The 22268-nt window shown below is 36.7% G+C and overlaps 1 pseudogene; it reads left to right on the top strand.

The window, feature by feature from the left end:
* Nucleotides 1–1262: 1262 nt before the first annotated feature.
* Nucleotides 1263–19502, top strand: LOC142424023 (peptidyl-prolyl cis-trans isomerase A pseudogene; annotated as a pseudogene).
* The last annotated feature ends 2766 nt before the right edge of the window (nucleotides 19503–22268 follow it).

The following is a 22268-nucleotide window of genomic DNA, read 5'->3' as shown; positions in this document are numbered from 1 at the left end:
ATCATAAACAAAATTAGCTCAGCACAGAAGTCTATGAAACAAACAAATGATCAGCTACACATGCACACAGCACAGCAAAACAACTGCAGTAATTCATATCTATTAATAACTATATGAAATGTATATGAATTATGTATACCAATGAAAAGACAGAATTGCAGAATGGATTCCAAGAAAGATCATAAGTAGCATTACTGATTTTTGATAAAACAGACTCTGAAGCACAAACAAGCATAAGAAACCAGGGAAGACATTAACGATTAAAGTGTCAACTCAACCAGAGAACATTACCATGATGTATGTCTACACACCCAATGAAAAAACTCTCAAATACATAACCCAAATTTTAACATGAACGAAAATAGAAACGAACACTTTTAAAAGTGGAATTTTTAACACACTACTTTGAAGGAAATGACAGGGCAGTTAGAAAGACATTCAACAAAGATACAGAAATTTTAAATAATGCAATCGACCAATCTGATCGCATAGACCGATATAGAACACTCCTCCTAACCACAGCACATACCATATACACTCAAGTAGTAGCTGACCTGAATATAAGCCAAAGCACATAATTTTATCACAAAAACTGGAAAAACATTGACTCGAGTATAAGGTGGGAAATGCAGCAGCTACTGGTAAATTTTGAAATAAAAATAGATATCAATAAAATTACATTAATTGAGGCATCATTAGGTTAAATGTTTTTGAATATTTATTTCAAAGAAAAACAGTAAACTAGCTCTGTAAGTGGAAAAGAGGGTCAACAAAAACAATACGGTTTCAACAATAACTATGCACGCTGCCTTACTGCATGCACACAACTCAGCTTGTATAGTTTGAGGCCTAGCGCAGGCTGATGATATTCTAGAATGTGATGACATGACTGTTTGCACAGAGCAGCCTGTGACAGGGCTCATAATATGCACGCTGCATTGTGTACGCACTGTGTACGCATGCACTGCATTACTGCATACGCAGTGTTACCGCATATGACGGAAAGTGCTAACAACACATGCAGTAACACAGTGCGTACACAGTGTGGTGTGTATATCATGAGCCCTAACACAGGCTGCTCTATGCAAGCATAGTCATCACTGGGTCCAGATAGGGGTTAATAAGAAAATAAAACATAAAATATAGCAGACTAAGTACTGTAAATAGACGTACTGTATATCCAAGACCAGAGATATACCAGTACTTGTATACCAGTACTTGTATTCAACAATGCTTGGGCAGAGCAAGGGGGCGTGACCAGCATGAGTAAGACTAAAGGCTACATCATTGGTCACAGCCCTGGAGAGGAGCAGAAGAAGAGCAGCCACATCCGACGTTCATCTGACAAGGATGCGGTGCGCCCCAGGTACCAGTGCACAGAAGCAGGCAGGGTCTCACCCAGTACAGCACGGACAACACAGAGGCTGCCAGCGTGCAGGAGAAAAGAAGGGCGATGGTCTCAGCAGTCATTGGATCGCCCACAGAGGCTGCAGGCAACCACAGATGAGCGAGAGAGTCCAGTGAACACTCAAACTGCACAGGAAAACAGGTAAGTGAGACCTCCACGCCAGTATAAACGGAGGGGAGCATTTTCAGCATAAAACCTGCGCTGAAACACTCGGCTTATACATGAGTAGATGCGGTAATCTTTTTCCGCACACATGGATCACTCTCCAGAAAAGACTGGATGTTAAGCCCGAAAACAAGTCCCAATCAATAATAAAAAGATGTAAATAATACAAATCATCTTCTTTGACCACAACCAAAAAAAAATTAGAAATCAATAAAAGGGAAAACATCAAAAACATGAAACTGCATAACATTTTCCTTAAAAATCAGAAGTAGAAGAAATAAACATTGAAACCACAAAATTCCCAGAACCAAACAAGAACAAAAACAAGGTATTCAAACATGTAGGTCCCACTAAGTTCTCAGAGACCAATTGATAGCAACAAATGCACACATCAAAAAAAGAAGAGAGATAAAAAGAATCAAAAATTAACCGCTAATCGAACTCCAACAATGAGAAAAAGAACAGGAAAAAAAATGCCAGCCCAGAAGAAAGGAGTGTATAAGATAGGAAAACAGTAGAAAGAGTTTAAAAGACTAGGAATTGGTTCATCGAAAAGATTAAGAAAATGTACAAGCACAGGTCAATTTAAGAGCAGAAAATAAAATGCAAAGGACGAGTAAGAGATAAAATAGGTGATGTTACAAGCAATGCAAATGAAACAAAAAGGATACTAGAGTATTATCAGGAAGTTTACTTCACTAAATTTATAAACCTAGGAGAAGTGGAAAAATTTCTAGACATGCACTGTCTACTTAAACTAACACAGGTTGAGGTAGAAACTTTGGATAGACCCAAGAGAAGAAATTGAGCAAGTTATTAAAAAATAATAAATCCTCCAAACAATAATAAAAATTCTGGGGCCAGCTGGCTTCACTGGTAAATTTTACTAAATGCTAAGAGCAGGGCTGACATCCTTTCTATTCAAACTATTCCAGAACATAGAAAAGGCTCGAATTATCCTAAATTCATTCTATAAAGAAAGCCTAGCCCTGATACCAGGGTCAAGCAAAGACCTCACCCAAAAAAGAAACTTATAGACTAATATCTCTCAGGAACACAGACACAAAAAGTCTCAACAATATCCTATGCAATAGATCCCAACATCATATAAAAATACAGCATGATCAACTGACATTCATACCAGAAATACTCCCTTTGGATTCCCGATGCTATAAATCTTGGCAAGAGAGCTTCCTTATTTTCCCATGGGGAAGCTACTAGTTTTGAATTGCTGACTTTACAGTTAGAAGTCCAGTTTGTAATGTCCTGTCCCAGCTAGGCATTACATAAAAATTCATCATCAAATAATGAATACTGAATAAAAATGGATGAATCAGATTCATGGTGCTTGAGAAGAATATTGCACGTTTCAGGGAGTGTTTAAAAGGACCAATGGTTCTGTTTTGCAAGAAGTACAGGCAGAGTGCTCCTTAGAGGCAAGGATGGTGGCCTTTGCTTTCTTACTTTGCACATGCTGTCAGCAGGGACAGGCCCTGGAGAAGGACTTCATGCGTGGTAAAGCAGAGGGACAGCGAAAGAGAGGAAGGCTCTCAAGAAGGTGGCCTGACACCATGACCGCCATAATGATCTCAGGCAAAGAACAACTGTGAGAATGTTGCACGATGGGACAGTGTTTTGTTCTGTTGTGCATAAGGTCTCCATGGATCAGAACGGAAGCAATGGCACCTAACAAGACCGCCAGAGCTCACAATGAGTGTGAATGAACTTGATGGCAATTAGTTTGCTTTTTAGAAAAAAAAAATAGCAATGTAATCTAAATGGGGCTTAATGGGATCCATCCAGCCATTTCATTGATAGTTTATTCAAGGGAGAGAAGAGTAAATACAGGGCTATTGTGATAACTGACATCATAAATTATGCCTGCTTTGTTCATTGAGATTGCTTTGTTTTTATATTTGGCACTGTGGTTCATTGTTCCCAGACCTCATATTTTAAGAGAAACCAAGAATGAAGATTTGTGAAATAAGAAAAATCTTAATTTTCTAGAAATTGTTCACTCTGTTTTGTTCTGAAGACACACACAGTCTATATAGCGTTTGGCTGGAATTGTGCTACTGAATCCTGCTCCTTAACCTCCAAGCTACTTTCCTTTATCTTGCAGGGACTGGTCTCTGACAACACGTCCAAAGTCCAGGAGACAAAGCCTCCCAGTCCTGGCCTCCAAGCAGCACTCTTGGCCTTGTCTTCCAAGACAGAGTGGTTTGTTCTTTCAGCAGTTCATGAAACATTCAATATTCGTCACCAGCTCCATAATTCAAATGCACTCTTTCTTTTGGTCTTCCTTTTTCAATGTCCAATTTTCACACGCCTATGAGACAATTGAAAATAGCATGGCTTAATACACAGATGAGTCTCCAAGCAGGTGCTGGTTTGATTTCTGTTTTTACTCTTTAACTTTCAGTGAGATTTTCCTTTTCCTTTGCAGAGTCTTCTGACATGACCAGTTGTTTGAGGGCTGCATTGCAAAGTGGAAATGGCAAGGAGGAAAAGAATTGTTTCCGTTCCAGTGCCTTTGGCGGCCACATTTTTCTTGGATATTTATTTCGCAATATAGAGAAGTTAATAATTGATAAAAGAAAAATGTGAGTAAAACACTTTCCAACTACTAGTTAGCATTGGGTAAAAACGCTAACTAATGAAAGAACTTACATTGACCCTGATTCAGAGAGAGTGATTATAAAACGCAACCTTGAAAATACTTCCTAAATGTCATTAAAATACTCGTGTAAATTTCTATTCAAAGACTACATATTTATTTTAAAATCTTGAAACCATCACACACAGTTTTGATAGAATATTGTAAATACTGTAATACTATTCAATATGAGCAGTCAGAATAATTGGTTTAAAATTCTGTTCAAATATTTATAGAAGATGTTATATTACAGATGACATTCATAAACATATGTATAAAACTAGTTCCTTCCTCCATTGACACTGCTAACAAAAAATGTAATGGTTAAAAGGTAGATAAAGAAATTGGAAAAAGAAGTCCTAGATAATCCATGTTTCAATAATAGGAAAGTAAATTGCATGTGAACACATACACTTATTCAAGGATTATATATATATTAGAAACTCTGGAAATTGAACTGACAAAAGAATGTGTGATAAGCTTGAAGTTATTTTCCATACTTCTTCGTAAAGAAAAGTTCTGTCTTTTCAAACTGTTGGCATGATCATCAAAGTGCTTTCTGTCATGTTTCCATTTTGGTGCCTTCTTGAAAGGTACTTATTTTTCACTTCCTAAGCACATTGGGACATCTCTTTTCTTGTTAGAGAAATGTTTCAGTGGTGAAAATGGATATTGTTGTTGCTAGGTGCCATCAAGTCAATGATGCAACTCTGTGCACAATGGAAAGAAACACTGCCCGGTTCTGTAACATCTTCACAATGGTTTCTATGTCTGAGCTCTTTGTTGGGGCCGCTGTATCAGGACATCTCCTTGCGGGCCTTCTTTTGTGCTCCCCCTCAACTTTACCAAGCACGATGTCCTTCTCCAGTGACTGGTCTCTCCTGACAACATGTTCAAATACAGGAGACCAAGTTTCACCATCCTTGCCTCTACGGAGCACTCTTGGCCATATTCTTCCAAGACAGTTGGTTTGTTCTTTTGGCAGTCTGTGGCACTTTCAATATTCGTCACCAGCTCCATAATTCAAATACACTGATTCTCCTTTGGTCTTCCTTATTCAATGTGCAATTTTCATACGCTTATGAAGTAATTGGAAATATCATGGGTTCTGTTAGGTACATCTTAGGCCTTAAATTAACATTCTTGCTTTTTTAATACTCTGAAGAGGTCTTCTGCAGCAGATTCAATCAATGCAATGCACCCTTTGATCTCCTGACTGCTGCTTCCCTGAGCATTTTGGATCCAATCAAGAAAGAAACCTTGACAAATTCAACTCAGTCTCCATTGATCATGATTTTACCTATTGGTCCAATTTGGAGGATTTTGCTCTTCTTTACATTGAGTTGCAATCCATAATAAATTGGTCTTCATCGGCAAGCACTTTAAGGGATCCTCATTCAGCAAGCAAGCAAGAATGTGTCATCTGCATCTCACAGATTGTTAATAAGCCTAACTCTAATCGTGATGCTACACTCTTCTTTATATAATCCAGCTTCTCTGATGATTTGCTCAACGTAAAGATTGAATAAGTATGGTGAAAGGATACAATGCGGATGCACACCTTTCCTGATTTTAAACCATGCAGTATTCACTTGTTCTGTTTGCATACGTGCCTCTTGTTCCATGTACAAGTTCTGTGTGAGCACAATGAATATTCTGCAATTCCCATTCTTCTCAAGAGTACCCATAGTTTCTTATAAGACACACAGTTGAGTGCCTGGGCATAGTCAGTAAAACACAAGCAAACATCTTTCTAGGATTCTCTGCTTTCAGTCAAGAGCCATCTGATATAAGCAATGATATGTCGTGTCTTATGTCCTCTTCTGAATCTGGCCTGAACCTCCTACAGCTCCCTTGATGGATGATCATGCAAATTTGTTGGATGATCTTCAGCAAAATTTTGCTAGCATTTGATGTGAATGGTGTTCTATAGGAGTCTACTACTATTAGAAGAAATACCAACTTAAATCTTAGCCCTATAATGCTGGAATTTTTAATTTCAGGAAAAACATTTTTTAATTCATTACTTTCATAGTTATCAATATATATAAAAACCAAAATATATTTTAAAAATATAAAATTTGCAATGTTTTTTTAAATGCAACCAAATTGTCACATTCGTCCATGCATTTATAATACAAGAATAAAAATGCACTTTCATTTCTATATTATTTTTCATCTTATGTTATTTATAAAATATAATACAAAATTTATTTGTTTATAATTTTAGTTAGTGTGAAATTGAACAAAACATTTTTTTCTTTTGTGATACAAAAATGAACTTTGCATTTGCTGCAGAAAAATACTAGTGGACTCTTTCAATTTAAAATTTTGCATCTTCCTCTGTGACCTCAGGGTAATGGTGAAGACCATCCAAATGGGTAACTCTTCCAAGAATAATTTTGATGGCAGGACCTCTTCTCTTTTTGTTAGCAAACTCAACATCAGTAAAGCTAGTAGAAGGTCTGCCTCTTTTTGTTTGTCTATTACTTTTTCCTTCAAGAAGAGGAGCTTCAGTGATGTTCATTTTAAACTCTTGCAGACTTTGGATTTTTTTTTTTAACTGAAGGCTCTCAGTCTCTACGATAAAGTAGACAAGAGTTCACAACAGTCACATCTATAAAATGAAAAAGAAATGTGATAATATTTTTTGATCTGATGTGAATTCTGTACAGTGCAATTAGCAAGTCTATCAAATTAAGCAGTGTACCCCAAAATTGCTTAAGTTCCTGGCTACTCAGTGCAAGATGTTTATTGGGATTTTGCTGGATTGCATAAAGATTTGATTGGTTGACAATATGAGTAATGATATCCTTTGAGAAAAAATGTCTAAAATATTCAACAGAATATTTTACTACCTCAGAAGAATTTACTTGTCCTAAGCATTCAGGCATAGGTCTAGCTGTACCATCTCCATAATGTGCCGCCAAAGAGGAATTCTTTGATTTCTTGATGTAGCTGGCTTTGAACTTGTAGTTATTGGAATTGATGCTTCAACTTCAACAACTGAAGTTTCTAACTCACCTTCACTAGTATTATCATTACTAACTATGAGGTCTTCTCATTTATCCAAATCAGAATAATCTGGCGTATATTCACTTCCTATCATAGTAAAAAATAAATATTGTTATCAAAATAGTTTGAATAGCAATATAATTAAAATTTTATATTGTAAAATCAAAAATTTAAAATATAATACATGTTTTATTTACCGATTTCATCCATATTAGCATCTGCTACCTTGTCTAAGTCTGTACTGCTTCCATCTAGGTCATAAATTGACCATTTTCTATAAAACAAATCACAATCCATGCTGTGGTAATTTTTGTCACTGTCGATTCAAAAGACAAATGTAATTAAGTTGTTACGTTTTGAAAAATGGAAATATATAATAAATATGTTTTTATGAGTATTACACCTTTGACATAAAAACTACAGTTATATGAACATATACAAAAAAAATCAACACTAATACTTCACTAGATTGAAAATTATCGTAAAATGCACTGAACGCAAACAACCACTTAACCTCAAACGCATAATCGGTCAAACCATGTGCCACTAGTCAAGCATTTTGCCGCTAAAATGCGTTACTAGCGGTTTGTATTTGTACTAGTCAAGTGCTGTGATTTCATCGACATCTTTGTCGGCTCCAAAAGCTTTATATTTCGGTACCAGACGCGTTTTAATTAATTGTTATGAAAACGTCGCGTTCGGCATTATAGGGTTAGGAACTAATTCCTGAACAAAAGGAGAGAAGGCTACCTACCAGCTGTGAACCACACATCATCTCCTGTTTGCAGCACTTCACAAGAGCCCATGTGAAGGAGGAGATCCCACATTGCCTAGGTCATTCCTTCCAGAGGCGGGCATTTGGAGATGACCATCTACTGGGTTCTATACAACACCCAAATGAGGCTGGGGAAAATCAATGGGCTCCATGTGGTAGCTCAATTTCCATCTGTTTTAGATATCGCTAAATTGATTTCCATAATGGCTGAACGTAACTACAGGACCACCAGCACTATCTCCCCACATCCCCTCCAACACTTGTTGCTTTCTTATTTTTTGAATTGGGCTATCTTTGATGGTGTTACGTAGTATCTCATTGTTTTAATTTGCATTTCTCTTATGGCTAATCATCAGGAACATTTTCTTATATATTTATTGGTCATTCAGATTTCTGCCCTTGTGAAACTTCTGTTTAGATCCTTTGCCCACCTCCTCATTGGGCAATTAGTTTTTTTTCTTTTTGGAAGCTAGCTGGGTATTGTAGATTTTAGTAATAAGGCGTTTATCTGACGTGTCATTGCTAAAGATGGTTTCCCAGTCCGTGGGCTCTCTTATTACTCTCTTGCTAAATTCTTTCTGTGTACACAGGTGTTTCATCTTCAGTTTATCCCACTTGTCAATCTGTGACTCATCTGTATTTGTGTCCTTCCCTATTTCTGATAGCCTATGGGTTCCCTGCACCAAAGTTCTCAAGTTGGTTCCAGTTCCCTCATTATTGGCCCCAATAGTTTGGAGTTTTATGCTGAGGTCTGTGATCCACCTTGAGTTTATTCTTGTGCATGGAGTGAGATAAGGGTCTTGCTTCATTTTTCTGCAGGTAGATATCCTTTTTCTGAGCATTTGATATTTTTGGGCCCTTATCAAAGATCAATTGTCTGTATGCTGATGATTTTATTTCTGGGGTTTCAGTTATTTTCCATTGATCTGAGTATCTGTCATACCAATATCATGGGAGTTTGACATGCTAAAGTCAGGTAAGGCAAGCCTTTCCCTTGTGTCCTTCTTCTTGAGGAATTCTCTGCGAATTCTTGGCTTATTCCCTCTCTATATAAAGTTGGTAATCAGTTTTTCCATTTCTTTGAAGAAAGATGAGGGTAATTTTATCGGGATTGAATTATACTTATACAGTGCCATTGGCAGAACTGACATCTTTATTACATTGAGTCTTCCAATCCACAAACATGGGATATTCTTCCATTTGTTGAGGTCACACTTCATTTCTTGTAATAGTGTTCTGTAGTTTTCCTTATATAATTATTTTGTTCTTTTAGTCAGCTATATCCCTGGATATTTGAATTTGTGCTTGTCTATTGTCAAGGGTACCACCTTTTTGATCTCCTCTTCTGTGGTCTTATCTGATGTGTATAGCAGTCTGATGGATTTGTTTGTTGATCTTGTATCCTGCCACTCTGCCAAACTCCTCTACTGCTTCCAGTACTCTACTCGTGGAGCTTTTGGAATTTTCCATTTATAAAATCATATCACCTGCAAATACCGATAGTTTCACCTCTTTTTTCCCCTGGTGAATACCTTGGTGTCTCTTCTTTCCTTATGCTGTTAGCTAAAACCTCCAGTAATATGTTAAATAAGAGTGGGGACAAGTAGTATCCTTGTTTGGTCCCTTTTTTTTCAGTGGAACTGTGTTTGTCTTTTCTCCATTGACTACCTCATTGACTGTTGGCTTTTCATATATAGCTTGTATTATCTTGAGGAATTTTCCTTCCATTCCTATCTTCTTGAGTTTCTTAAACAGGAATTGATGTTGGATGTTGTTGAACACTTTTTCCTCATCTATCGATATTATCATATGGTTCTTATAGCTTTTCATGTCAATTTGGTAAATGATACTAATGGTCTTTTGCATATGGAACCATCTCTGCACCCCTGGTATGAATCCTACTTGATCATGGTGAATTATTTGTTTTATATACTGTTGTATTCTACTGGATAGTATTTTGTTAAGGATTTTTGCATTAATGTTCATTAAGGGTATTTATCTATCATTCTCAGTTCTTGTGGGACCCCTCCCTGGTTTTGGTTTCAGAGTTATACTAGTTTCATAGAAGGAGTTTGGGAGTTTGCCGTCCTTTTCTATGTTCTGGAAGAGTTTGTGTAGGATTGGTGTCAGTTCTTCCCTGAATGCTTGGTAGAATTCTCCTGTGAAGCCATCTGGTCCAGGGAATTCTTTGTTGGTAATCCCTTGATAACCTTGTCTATTTCTTATATTGCTATGGGTCTATTGAGATTCTTGACATCCTTCAGGGATAGTCTAGGGAGGGATTGTTCTTCTAAGAATTTGTCCGTGTCTTCCAAGTTATTGAATTTTATTCCATTAGGTTCTGGTTTAATGTCCTCTCTTTTATCCCTCATCCTTGCTATTGAAATATGTTCCCTCCTTTCTTTGGTTATGTTTGACAGTGGTCTGTCAATTCTGGTTATCCTTTCAAAGAACCAACTTTTAGCAGCATTAATATATTTTATTTTGCTTTCTTGCTTATACTTTCCTTTCTGTATTGTTTTTGGTTATTTTTCTTTTTAGGTGTGTGTGTGTGTGTGTGTGTGTGTGTTCTGTTTGTTTAGTTGTTGGGTGGCTTATGGCTGCTATTGTAGCAGATGGTCTTATAGGTTTGTGATTTTGCCATAGTACAACCACCAAAGTAAACTTGAGGTGTGCAAACCTCGTGGACAAGCAGATGGAGTCCAGGCTCCTAATTAACTGTAGCCCCAATTCAAGAACATCTAGTTCTGAGAAAAGACCCTGATCAATACTGACCTTCATGAAATGATCACTAAATATAAGGATTCTAAAGCAAAATGCGATGAAGAAAGTAGAAGGTGCCCAGCTGTCTGGGGTCTTAAAGGCTTGCATACAAACTAGCAGCCATCTAAGGGAGGAGTCATCTAAGTCCACATGGGAGAAGCATACCAATTTGTGTTATCCAAAGATGACAATTAAAAAATTGTAATATGGTGAAGGGAAAAGTATCAAAGCTACATTTGTCAGAGCTAAAATTATGAACACCCAATTTGTAGAAGGCTATGGAGGGCATTGAGAGCCCCAAACCCATCCACAGAGTATCTAGTCAGCCTGAGCTGCTGGCAGATATGCGTTGGCCACCAATAAGAGTCTAGAACAGCCTTATTATCAGGGATAGAACATTGTACTCTTGATTATGCTGGAGAAAACTTGAAACTTGGCCAGTTGACTTTTCTATACACCCAAGCTGACTTGGTTCTGGGTGCAAGTATCTCTTACTTGCTCTAATGCAGAAATTTCTTCCCTGGCTTTTTGAATGTTAATGGGGGGTCTTTTCTTGCTTACTCGTAATTTGTAGTTTTGTTTTTATATTATTATTAGTTTATCCTTACCAACTTATGATTATTTTTTATATTGTTTATCTTGCGTTTCCCAGTTTGTGACACACAGGAGGAGTGGGTGCAGAGTGATAATAATTGATACGGGGTTGATGGGGACTGAAGATGGGATAGGGAGGGAAACGGGATTTCACGAGTAAAAAAATGAAGGGTGGTGTGGGGAGGGAGCAGTGGAACTGAATGTGATTGCACAACTCATTTTAAAGGCAATTTAACCATTGCGGAGGTGATTTCTAAAATCAATGTGGTAATGATTGTTGTACATGAACTGAACAAGAACAACTCAGATTCCGGTAAGAAGCAGAATAGTTTATTAAAGGGGACAGAAAGGAGAAAAAGAACCTGCACAGAGACCAGCCCTCTGAAGAGAGAGGGTGGTCTCGATCACTCACAGACTTGGGTTTATATATGGTGGGGTCAACAATGGGGTTTTGCAGCTGTGCGAGCAAGCAGGAACAGAAGCAGACCTGTGGTTGGCCTTTAGCTGAGCATTTTGGGAACTTTATCTGTAAGTTTCTGATCACAATGTCCTGAACATTCTGGGGATCTTATCTGTAAGTTTCTGGTCATTAGATCCTCTAGTCCCTTTGTACTTAAACAAATGTTACTAAGTTTTGATTTTTCTAAGCATCTGAGTCATTTATGGGAACTTTCCCACTCCCCTTCTTGTATGACTTTTAAATACAAAATGGCTTCGCTGAGGCTATGTCCCACATGATCATACAATTATCCCTGATATGGTTGAATGATTGAATTGTATTACATGTAAATTATGTGCCAATAAAAGTGTTTTAATCAGTAATCAAGAACAAAGATGTCACTTTGGGACTAAGATGTACTTCACCTAAGCTATGATATCTTCACCTCCTATGATTGAGAAGGCTAGACAATGAATAAATAGGATTGCATTTGGATTATAGTGTTGATGAAGAATGTCGAAAGTACCATGGAGAGGCAGAGGAACGTACACATTTCTTTGGGAAGCGTCTTGTGAGACTGTGCCTTGGAGGAGAGTGTGGTGACATTTGGTCTCACATTCTTTGGACATATTATCAGGAGAAATTACTCCTTGGAAAAAGATACCATGCTTGGTAAAATGGAAAATCAGTGGGAAAAGTGAACAAAGTCAAGATGGATTGTCATAGTGGCTTCAACAATGGGCTTAAACATAACCAGTGAGGATGGCCCAGTGAAATGTTATGATTTTGAGTAGACAGTGTATTATTTAATTATAAAATATATATATTCTCCCTGTTGTTAGTTTGATTCATGAAGACCTCAGGCACATTGGATTACAAACTATGATTAAATGTAGATTGGATTGGTTTGGTGTATTATTTAATTATAAAAATATATCTATTGTCCCTGTTGTTAGTTTGATTAATGAAGACCTCAGGCACATTGGATTACAAACTATGATTAAATGTAGATTGGATTGTTTTGACCCATACGGTTTTCAATGACTCATTTTCACAAGTGGATTGCCAAATCTCATGGTCCTCCTTAAGTCTAGAAACTCCACTGAAACCTGTTCAACAGCAAAGCAAGAAGCCAGCCTCGATTGACACATAGATAATGGCTGCATTTCACATGCATTATCTGACAATCACATGTGGATCTCCTATATGGAAAATGATAATACTATCTTTGAACAATCACTGCCCTCTACAATACACTAAAAACCCAAACCCATTGCCATGAAACCAATTCCATCTCACAGGGATACTTATTTTTATCAAAAAATAACTCCTATTAGAGAGGCACACAGTGAGTATAACATAGCTGCTAGGTGATACAATTGCACATGTTCATTTAAAGTCTATCAACCGTACACCCTTGAGTTTAAGAAAGAATATTTAAAGGTGGAAAGCCAAACAAATAAAAAACAACTCCCCCCCCCAAAAAAAAGCTATTGTGTAGGTCATCCCGTGAAAGCGGGTTTGATTTTTCATTTCCTGGTTTCTATGGTTTGCTTGTGAAGATTAGGGAAGTAGGAGCCACACTGTGGAAAGAGATGACCCTGCTGTTTTTGCTGTACATTCCTTTCTTTAGTGAGTGCCTGGTGTCCATGACAGTGAGGTTAAAATCTAGCTACTGGAGCTCATAGAATTGTTACATTTGTGGCAAAGAAAGTGGTATTGTTTTCAATTTTTAACCCTTCTAAATCTGTTCATCATTCTACTGATGAAAAGTCCTTAAAAATCTATTTCAAATCATACACATCAAACAACACAATTAGTTCTAATTATCTATGTTATAAGCGGTAGCTATAAAGCCCAAATTTTGAATGGCTATTTGAAATATAACTTTAGAATAAAATCAAAATTAAAACCAATAAAAACTTTTATTATACTAATAAATATTTATTTACTAATTAATAAAATATTTTATACTAATTTTTATAAGATCTTACATCCAAAATCAAAATATGAAATTCGAACTTTTAGGTATTTAAAACATCTTAATGGTTAATTAACTTCATTGATTTTATATGATATGGATTATTGATCCAAGACAATCTTCTTTCAAACATTGTTACATACTCAATCCAGTATTTTTACTCTAATACCATAGATTTATCTTAGAATCATGAAATTTATTTAAAATTTATAGATTTGTTTTCTTGTTCCTGACTGATTTAATGCAATGCTTGTTTTACTATAGTTTTCAAATGATAAAAGGAAATAGATATAGCAATATAACCCATTTCCATCACGTCAATTCTGAATCATGGCCCAATATAGGGTTTCTGAGGCTATAAATACTTACAGGAACAAATAGTTGCATCTTTTTCTTATGGAGAGGTTGATGGGCTTGAACCATAGACCTTTCCATTAGCAGTCCAATACTTAGTTGAAAGTGTCACTAGAACTCCTTAGAGATCTGTGTGTTTGTGTATGAATGATATTATACATTTTCAAAAACTTAATGGACTCTTAAGTATTTCAAGATAAAGAAAAACCAAATAATGCATTCATTTTGTATATTTATTATGTCATTCAAATTTAAGTCAAAGTTTAAGTATTTCAATAAAGTGAAATATAACATCTGTTCAGTCAAGTTTAGTTTGGTTACTTGAATTTCACACATTTTATTTTAATTATTGTCATTTTATTAATAAATGGTAGTCATTGTTCTGTTATTCTCTTAAATACTGGGAAAATTGAACCTTTATTTTAGTTTGGTAATATAGATGGATTGAAAGTGAAATGGACTACTTCATTTTTATCCAAATCCATAAAAATATCTTGGTTGGATCTAGGACTATTGAAACATTCAACTTAAGACTTTCCCCCTTTTTTCCGATTAAATACTGCACAATTTATTAATGCACTTATTTTAATTATCTCATGCAGTACACATAAACAGTTCTGTTTTGTATATGGTACAACACAAATATTTGTTTTGAATGTGATTGCTATAAAATAATGAGGTTGAAGAGGAAAACCTAATTTGATTCTGAGAATCTTAAAAAAATAAACTTTTAAAATCTGGCTAGACGAGAGGTTGTACACTGGTACAGTTATGAACTGGAAACATAGGGAATCCAGGGCAGATGATCTCTTCAGGACCAGTGATGACAGTGGCGATACAAGGAGGGTGCAGGGAGGGTAAGGTGGAAAGAGGGAACCGATTATGAGAATCTACATATAACCTCCTCCCTAGGAGATGGACAACAGAAAAGTGGGTGAAGGGAGACATTGGGAAAGTGTAAGATATGACTAAATAATAATTTATAAATTATCAAGTGTTCATGAGGGAGTAGGGAGAAAGGGGGAAAATGAGGAGGTGATGCCAGGGGCTTAGGTGGAGAGCAAATATTTTAAGAATGATTAGGGCAATGGATGTACAGATGTGCTTTACACAATTGACACATGTATAGATTATCGTAAGAGTTGTATGAGCCCCTAATAAAATGATTAAATTTTTTAAATAGTGGCTTTGATCCTTTTATGTTCCTTTATATCTGACTCACTCAAACTCTACAATACAATAACTATTACATTTAAGCATTGATAGAAAAGAGCACTAAAGTGGTGATCTATAACCACTGCTGGTTAAAGGGTTTTCTGTTTGTTACACTTAGTATGTTGTGATTATGAGTAAAGTCCCCAAATAATGAGTTGAAAAGTACTGGAAACCAAAAGGGTGACATTTGTCCAAACACAAATCCCAAAAGGCAGGGATATTGGACATGGAAAACTCAGGAAGGAAATTGGAAGAGTATAGCTATATTGAGGGAATTGTAACCAATGTCACAAAACAAAAGTTTCTGAATTGTTGAATGAAAAATGAATTTTTTCCTGTAAATTTTACCCAAAATAGTAACAAAAAAGTGTATGTCTGATGCGATTAAGAAATATGTGACTGTGTTATTTTGTGCATATTATTATCTCTGCAGGTCTATCTATAAAAGATAGGCGGGGTAAGCAATCTGGAGGAGAAAACAATTGGACCGATGGTTCTGGGGGTGCATGGGAGAGAGGGAGGTGGGGGAAAGGAAGTGGGTGTTAACAAGCCCAGGGACAAGGGAACAATAAGGGATCCAAAATGATGGCGAGAGGGTGTAGGAGGCGTGGTAGGGCTTGATCAAAGGCATTATAACCAAGATGAATTACTGAAATCCAAATGAAGCCTGAGCATGATAGTGGGGCAAGAAGAAAGTAAAAGTAAACAGAGGAGAGAACTAGGAGGCAAAGGGCATTTATAGGGGGTCTAAATACAGGCATGTGCATATGTAAATATATTTATATATGATGATGGGGAAATAGATCTATGTGCATATGTTTATAGGTTTAGTATTAAGGTAGCAGATCGACATTGGGCCTCAACTCAAGTACTGCCTCAATGCAAAAATACTTTTTTCTATTAAACTGGCATTCCATGATACTCTCCTTCCCAGCACAATTGCAGAAGACAAAGCAGGTGCATAAGCAAATGTGTTGAAGAAAGCTGATGGTGCCAAGTTATCAAAAGATATAGCATCTGGGCTCTTAAAGGCTTGAAGCTAAACAAGCGGCCATCTAACTGAAAAGCAACAACGCCCACATGGAAGAAGCACACCAGCCTGAGTGATCACGAGGTGCTGATAGGATCAGGTATCAGGCTTCAAAGAACAAAAAGTCGTATCATTGTGTATGAGGGAGATTGCGGAGTGGAGTCACAAAGCACATCTGTAGACAACTGGACATCCCATTACAGAAAGGTCGTGGGGAGGAGACCAGCCAGTCAGGGTGCAGTATAGCACCAATGAAACATACAACTTTCCTCTCATTTTTTAATGCTACCTCCCTCACTATCATGATCCCAAGGCTACCTTATAAATCCAGCCAGAGCATGTACACTGGTACAGATTAGAGCTGGAAACACAGGGAATCCAGGACAGATAAACCCCTCAGGACCAGTAATGAGTAGTGTTACCAGGAGAGCAAGGGGAAGGTGGGGTAGAAAGGGGGAACTGATCACCATGATCTACATATAACCCCCTTCCTAGGGGACAGACATCAGAAAAGTAGGTGAAGGTAGACATCAGACAGTGAAAGACATGAAAAAATAATAATTTATAAATTATCAAGAGTTTGTGAGGGAGGAAGGGTGGGGAAAATGAGGAGCTCATACCAAGGGCTCAAGTAGAAAGCGAATGTTTTGAGAATGATGATGGCAACAAATGTTCAAATGTGCTTGACACAATGGATGGATGGATGGATGGATGGATGGATTGTGATAAGAGCCTTATGAGCCCCAATAAAAAGATTTTTAAAAAAAGAGAAAAGAATGGGCTATTTAAAATATAGCTTTAGAATAAAATCAAATTTAAAACCAATAAAATATTTTATTTTAGTAATATTTATTTATAAATAAATAACACATTTTATTTTATACTAATTTTATAAGATCTTACATCCAAAATCAAAATATGAAATTAGAACATTTTTAGGTATTTAAAATATCTTCTTTAGCTAATGGGTTATTTGAACTTTAATGAGCATGGAAAATATTCTTGGCATGATGATGTAATATATATGTATATATATATATGTAATGTATAAATTACTGCCTACTATGTGTCAGGCAATCAGCTCATATGACTGTAAAAGCTGGACAATGGTAAATAACAAACAATTGATTTATTCCAACTATGGTGTTACTGAAGTACATTGAATCGCCCACAGACTGTGAGAGCTATGACCAAAGTGGACTTTGTAGCGATACAATCAAAATGCTCTTTATAAGGCAAAACTTTTCCTAACTATGGATGCATCATCAGGAAACATCAGTTTCTAGAAAAGCACACAAATCTGGTAAAGTAAATTGTCAATAAATGAAGGACATCCTCAATGAGTTGGCTACAACAATGAACTCAAATATACCAAGTATCATGATCATAGTACAAGACTGGTTAATCTTTCTTTCTTCTTCGTTTTCTTTGTTGTGCATAAGATCACCATGAACCTGAGTTGACCCAAAGCAACTTCCAAGAGCAATATGCTAGACATAATCCTCTTACTGGAAATAATGGCATGGCCTCTGTCTTCCCAGAATTCAACTTCTAAATCGAATGTATCCATACAATTTACTCATAGTTGAGTGAAAAATTGTTGAATTGGGGATATGTAATTGCTTTATTCTTTTAATGCTGATGGCACCTAAGAGTTTATATTTGCCACTCAATTTAATAAAGATACAGGGAGTTTAAGTGACAACTAAACCACTTTCTCTTATAAATGCCAATGTTTTCCCACATTGTCTGACTTTTCATCTATTTACTTATCTGTATTTATCTATACTTAATGGTACAGTCAGGCATTTTCACGTTACCCTAAGCTCCATCCTATTTTCTTATCTTTCTCAATGCATTGTGAATAATGGTGTAGTGTGACCGCAGCATTATAGGGAGAAACCCATTTGTTGCTCTCCGTGGTGCTGGAAAAATCACTGCAAGATGAACTTGGTTGTTTCCACTAACACTTTGGCTGTGATGCATACTTCCTAATTAGGATTTCAGAACAAAGGGTAAAAAGGACTAGCACCGAGGAGAATAATACACAAGGAAGGTTTACAGGAGAGGCTTAGACATTTATTACCTATTGTCACTGAATTGATTCTGATTCATAGTGAACCAAAGGGCACAGTAGGAATTCTCAAGGCTGAAATCATGACCAGTTCAGATTGCCACGTCTGTCTTCCCAGAGCTGATGGTACAAATCCCTGACCCTTCTAATTAACAGCTGAGTACTTTAACCACTGCTCCATCAGAGTTACCTATTACTAGATAGGTAGATTGATTGATTCATTCTACTAAAGTTACTATACAATAGGCACTGTGTGTGGAGGGAATATAAAACAACAACCCTCATATAAAAACAAATCTGTTTTTCTGCACTTCTGTACCCTGTATACAAATGGAGAAAATAGACATTTATCACACAACATGGAACAATGTAAACTTTCAAATGTATTAACTTCAAAGAAGGATGCAGGGTATTATGAGTGAAGATATAAACTAGAGAAAATTTTAGTGTACCAATGTGGCACTTGCTTAAAAATGATTTGTAGCTTTGCAGATGTTGCCGCCTGAATTTGTAGTCTTGTCTGGCCCTGTTGTGTCCAGACACGGGCAACCCTAGTTTGTTTGTCAACGTAGCCATTGACGGCAAGCCCCTCGACTGCGTCTCTTTCGAGCTATTTGCAGACAAAGGTCCAAAGACAGCAGAAAACTCGGGCACTCTGAGCACCGGGAGAAAGGTTTTGGTGATAAAGATTCCTGCCTTCACAGAATCATTCCAGGGTTTATGTGCCAGGGTGGTGACTTCACACGCCATAATGGCACTAGTTGGCAAGTCCATCTATGGAGAGAAATTTGAAGACGAGAAATTCATCCTGAAGCACACAGGTCCTGGCATCCTTTCTATGGCAGATGCTGGGCCCAATGCGAATGGTTCCCAGGCTTTTATCTGCACTGCTAAGACTGAATGGTTGATGGTAAGCACATGGTCTAAGGTCATGAAAGAAGGCATGAGCACTGTGTGAGCCATGGAGCATTTTGGTTCCAGGATTGGCAAGACATTCGAGAAGATCACCATAGCTGACTGTGGACAACTCTAATTAAATTTGATCTGGGTTTTCATGTTTTTTATCTTAAGTGCCAGACCATTCCTTGTGTAGCTTGGGAAATCACCCTTCTGTTCCCCATGTGCTTGCAGTATCGTTTAATCTTGGGCTCTCACTCAAGGTCTTTGGGTTTCCTACTTTCCTTACTCCCCCTAAGTCCAGGTGGAAAGCAGAGTTAAGTTTATGATTATGAAATAAAGCTAAACAATAAATATGATTTATGAATTTTCACATTATTAAATTATGGGGCAAAATTTGTTGAAAAACATCATTTATTAAATTGTCTAAGAGTCCAAATGAAAATATTATGATAACTTGCCACCACAACCTCAATTTTTATGGATAGATTTTATACTTGAAATGGTTGTAATATCTCCTGATGATGCTATTTATAATAGTTGAGCATCATGCTGATAAAATTTGTTTGCCCAATTAGGTGAGAGAGATTTTAAACATTTAAATTTATGATCAAATATTTATATTACTTAAAATTATACTTAAATACATTGGTTCTACTTTTCTTTCGTGATATTTATGATTTAAATTACTTGGGGGTTATAAATGAATTTTAAATCTAATCAACCTTATCAGAGAATCCAAAATTATGATAACATTTAACTTGAAAATGTCCACGAATTATTAGAATAACCAATTTACAGCTTATGTAGTTAGATGTAAAATAAAAATCAACAGTTCTCACATATAGAACAGAATTATCTGATATTTATGTTGCCCAAATGTGGGTCATTACTGGACATTCTGCCTACAAAGAGTTTCTGATTAATCTCCTTGTTCCTCCATGACCATGAACTGAAGCTCAAATTGCATGTCATAATTTTGGGGTTTTTTTGGGGGAGGATAAATCATTTAGCGATTTCATGAGTCCTTTTCCACTGACCTACAGCTTAATGCTGAACTAGATATCCTGAAGCATATGTCTCCTTACCAATGTAATTTTCAAAAATAGTAGAAAACAAACTCAGACCCTTCTCTGTTTAAGTCATCTTCCAAGAATCCCTCTTCAGGTTACATATGCCCAGAGAGTATGTAACTATGATGTCTGGCAACTTGAGGTCTCCCTACTTGGTCATTGCTAAAGAATTAGATGATTAGTACATTGTGGCACATCTGTATATCATTTTGGTGCACTAGTTGGAAAATTGTCATCTTACCTTGCTTATTTTTCATGAAAATTTATAACCATTCTATACAAGTACATATTTATTTAATTAGAACTTAGGTTTCCAATCTTGTTAGGCCAATCACCTTCATTTCAGAAACAAAAAGCAAACAACATCAACAACAAAACTTCTGTTCTCTTCTTTGGCAATGAACAATTTTGTACTATAGTTCATAATCCAGGAGAAAGTGTAAATACTTGCCTTTGCAGGTCCCTCCCTCCCATCATTCCAGTCCCAGGGAGTGGTACTTCCTGTTTGGGAAATAGTGGTTTATAACATACCTCACTAGAAGGTAATACCTCATGAAAGTATGGTATTTCCCCCCTCACTGTTGTGTTTTCCGAGCCTTGGAAATAACTGTCATGCTGTAGACACTCAATAAATATTCTTTGGGTGAATTGTCTATTCTTTGAGGGCTGTCTTTATTTTCCTCTTTTATTTCAGCATCTATCCAAGTGTAGACCCTAATGAGATAAGAGGAGTTTTATACAGTTTTTTTCTGTAGGGGATGCTAAAATTTTAGACTGTTTCTTAAGAACAAGGAGAAGTTGCTGAAGTGTTACAATGAGAAAGAAATGTTACTATATTTTCATCTTACACCTAACACGTTCTTTTTGTTTCTGTTAATAATGGTACCTCCAGTCTCCAAGTCATCTAATCTTAGAAATCTGAAAGAGAATGTAACATTATTTTTCTTGCTACTACATTGCTAACAATTTGTCTTGACCTGACAATTTAATTTCAGAAGCTATATCTGTACCAACCGTACATTTCCACCTGAATTCAAGCCTTGGCAACTACCGAGCAGGTAACCGTCACAGCCAAATCCTTCTCCCTGTTTTCAGTGTTCTCCATTAAAGCTGCTCTGTGTTGTACAGCCTGTTGAGTAATATTCATCATATATATATAATCATGATATCTGTTCACCGATTAAAGTAAAATTGTTAGTTCTCTATTAAACAAACAAAAGCATAACATAACTTAAAAAATTCTCAACACTCATTCCCATAAATATCTCACATATGTCTTCTTATGAGGTGGGTAAAGATGGCTGTACACTTAGAGATGCATACAGAGGCCAACATTATGAAAATCCTTAGCCATAATCTAACCCCTTAGGGCTCAGGATCATAGTCTCATGGGACACCTAGATCAATTGGCATACCATAACCTTCACAGACAATGTTCTATGTCCAACTTTGGTGATTTGAAAGGGGGGTCCTTAAAGCTCATGAACAGCCATCTCAGTTGCAACTATTGTTTGTACCTGTCTGGAGGATAGAAGATTGTTGGAAATAGAAGATGCATGGGCATGTCATCCAAAGGAGCAATGGACCACATGGACATTGTAGGACCCTGAGAAAAGAAGAATTAGATGGTGCCTGGATACTGCTACCAATGGCTCTGAATGGGATCCCATCAGAATGTCCTGGATGGGATGGGAGAAGAAAAAAAGCTTAAAATAATTTAAAAAGACCAGACTTGCAGGCCAGATAGAGACTGGAGGTTTCTCTGAAACTAAGGTCCATACTCACCCTAAAGTAATAAATGAACTCATCCTCATGGTTCAATTTTCCAT

The sequence above is a fragment of the Tenrec ecaudatus genome, chromosome 13 (genome assembly GCF_050624435.1).
Source record: "Tenrec ecaudatus isolate mTenEca1 chromosome 13, mTenEca1.hap1, whole genome shotgun sequence".
In the NCBI taxonomy this organism is placed as follows: domain Eukaryota; kingdom Metazoa; phylum Chordata; class Mammalia; order Afrosoricida; family Tenrecidae; genus Tenrec; species Tenrec ecaudatus.
This window is presented reverse-complemented; position numbering and strand designations above follow the sequence as displayed.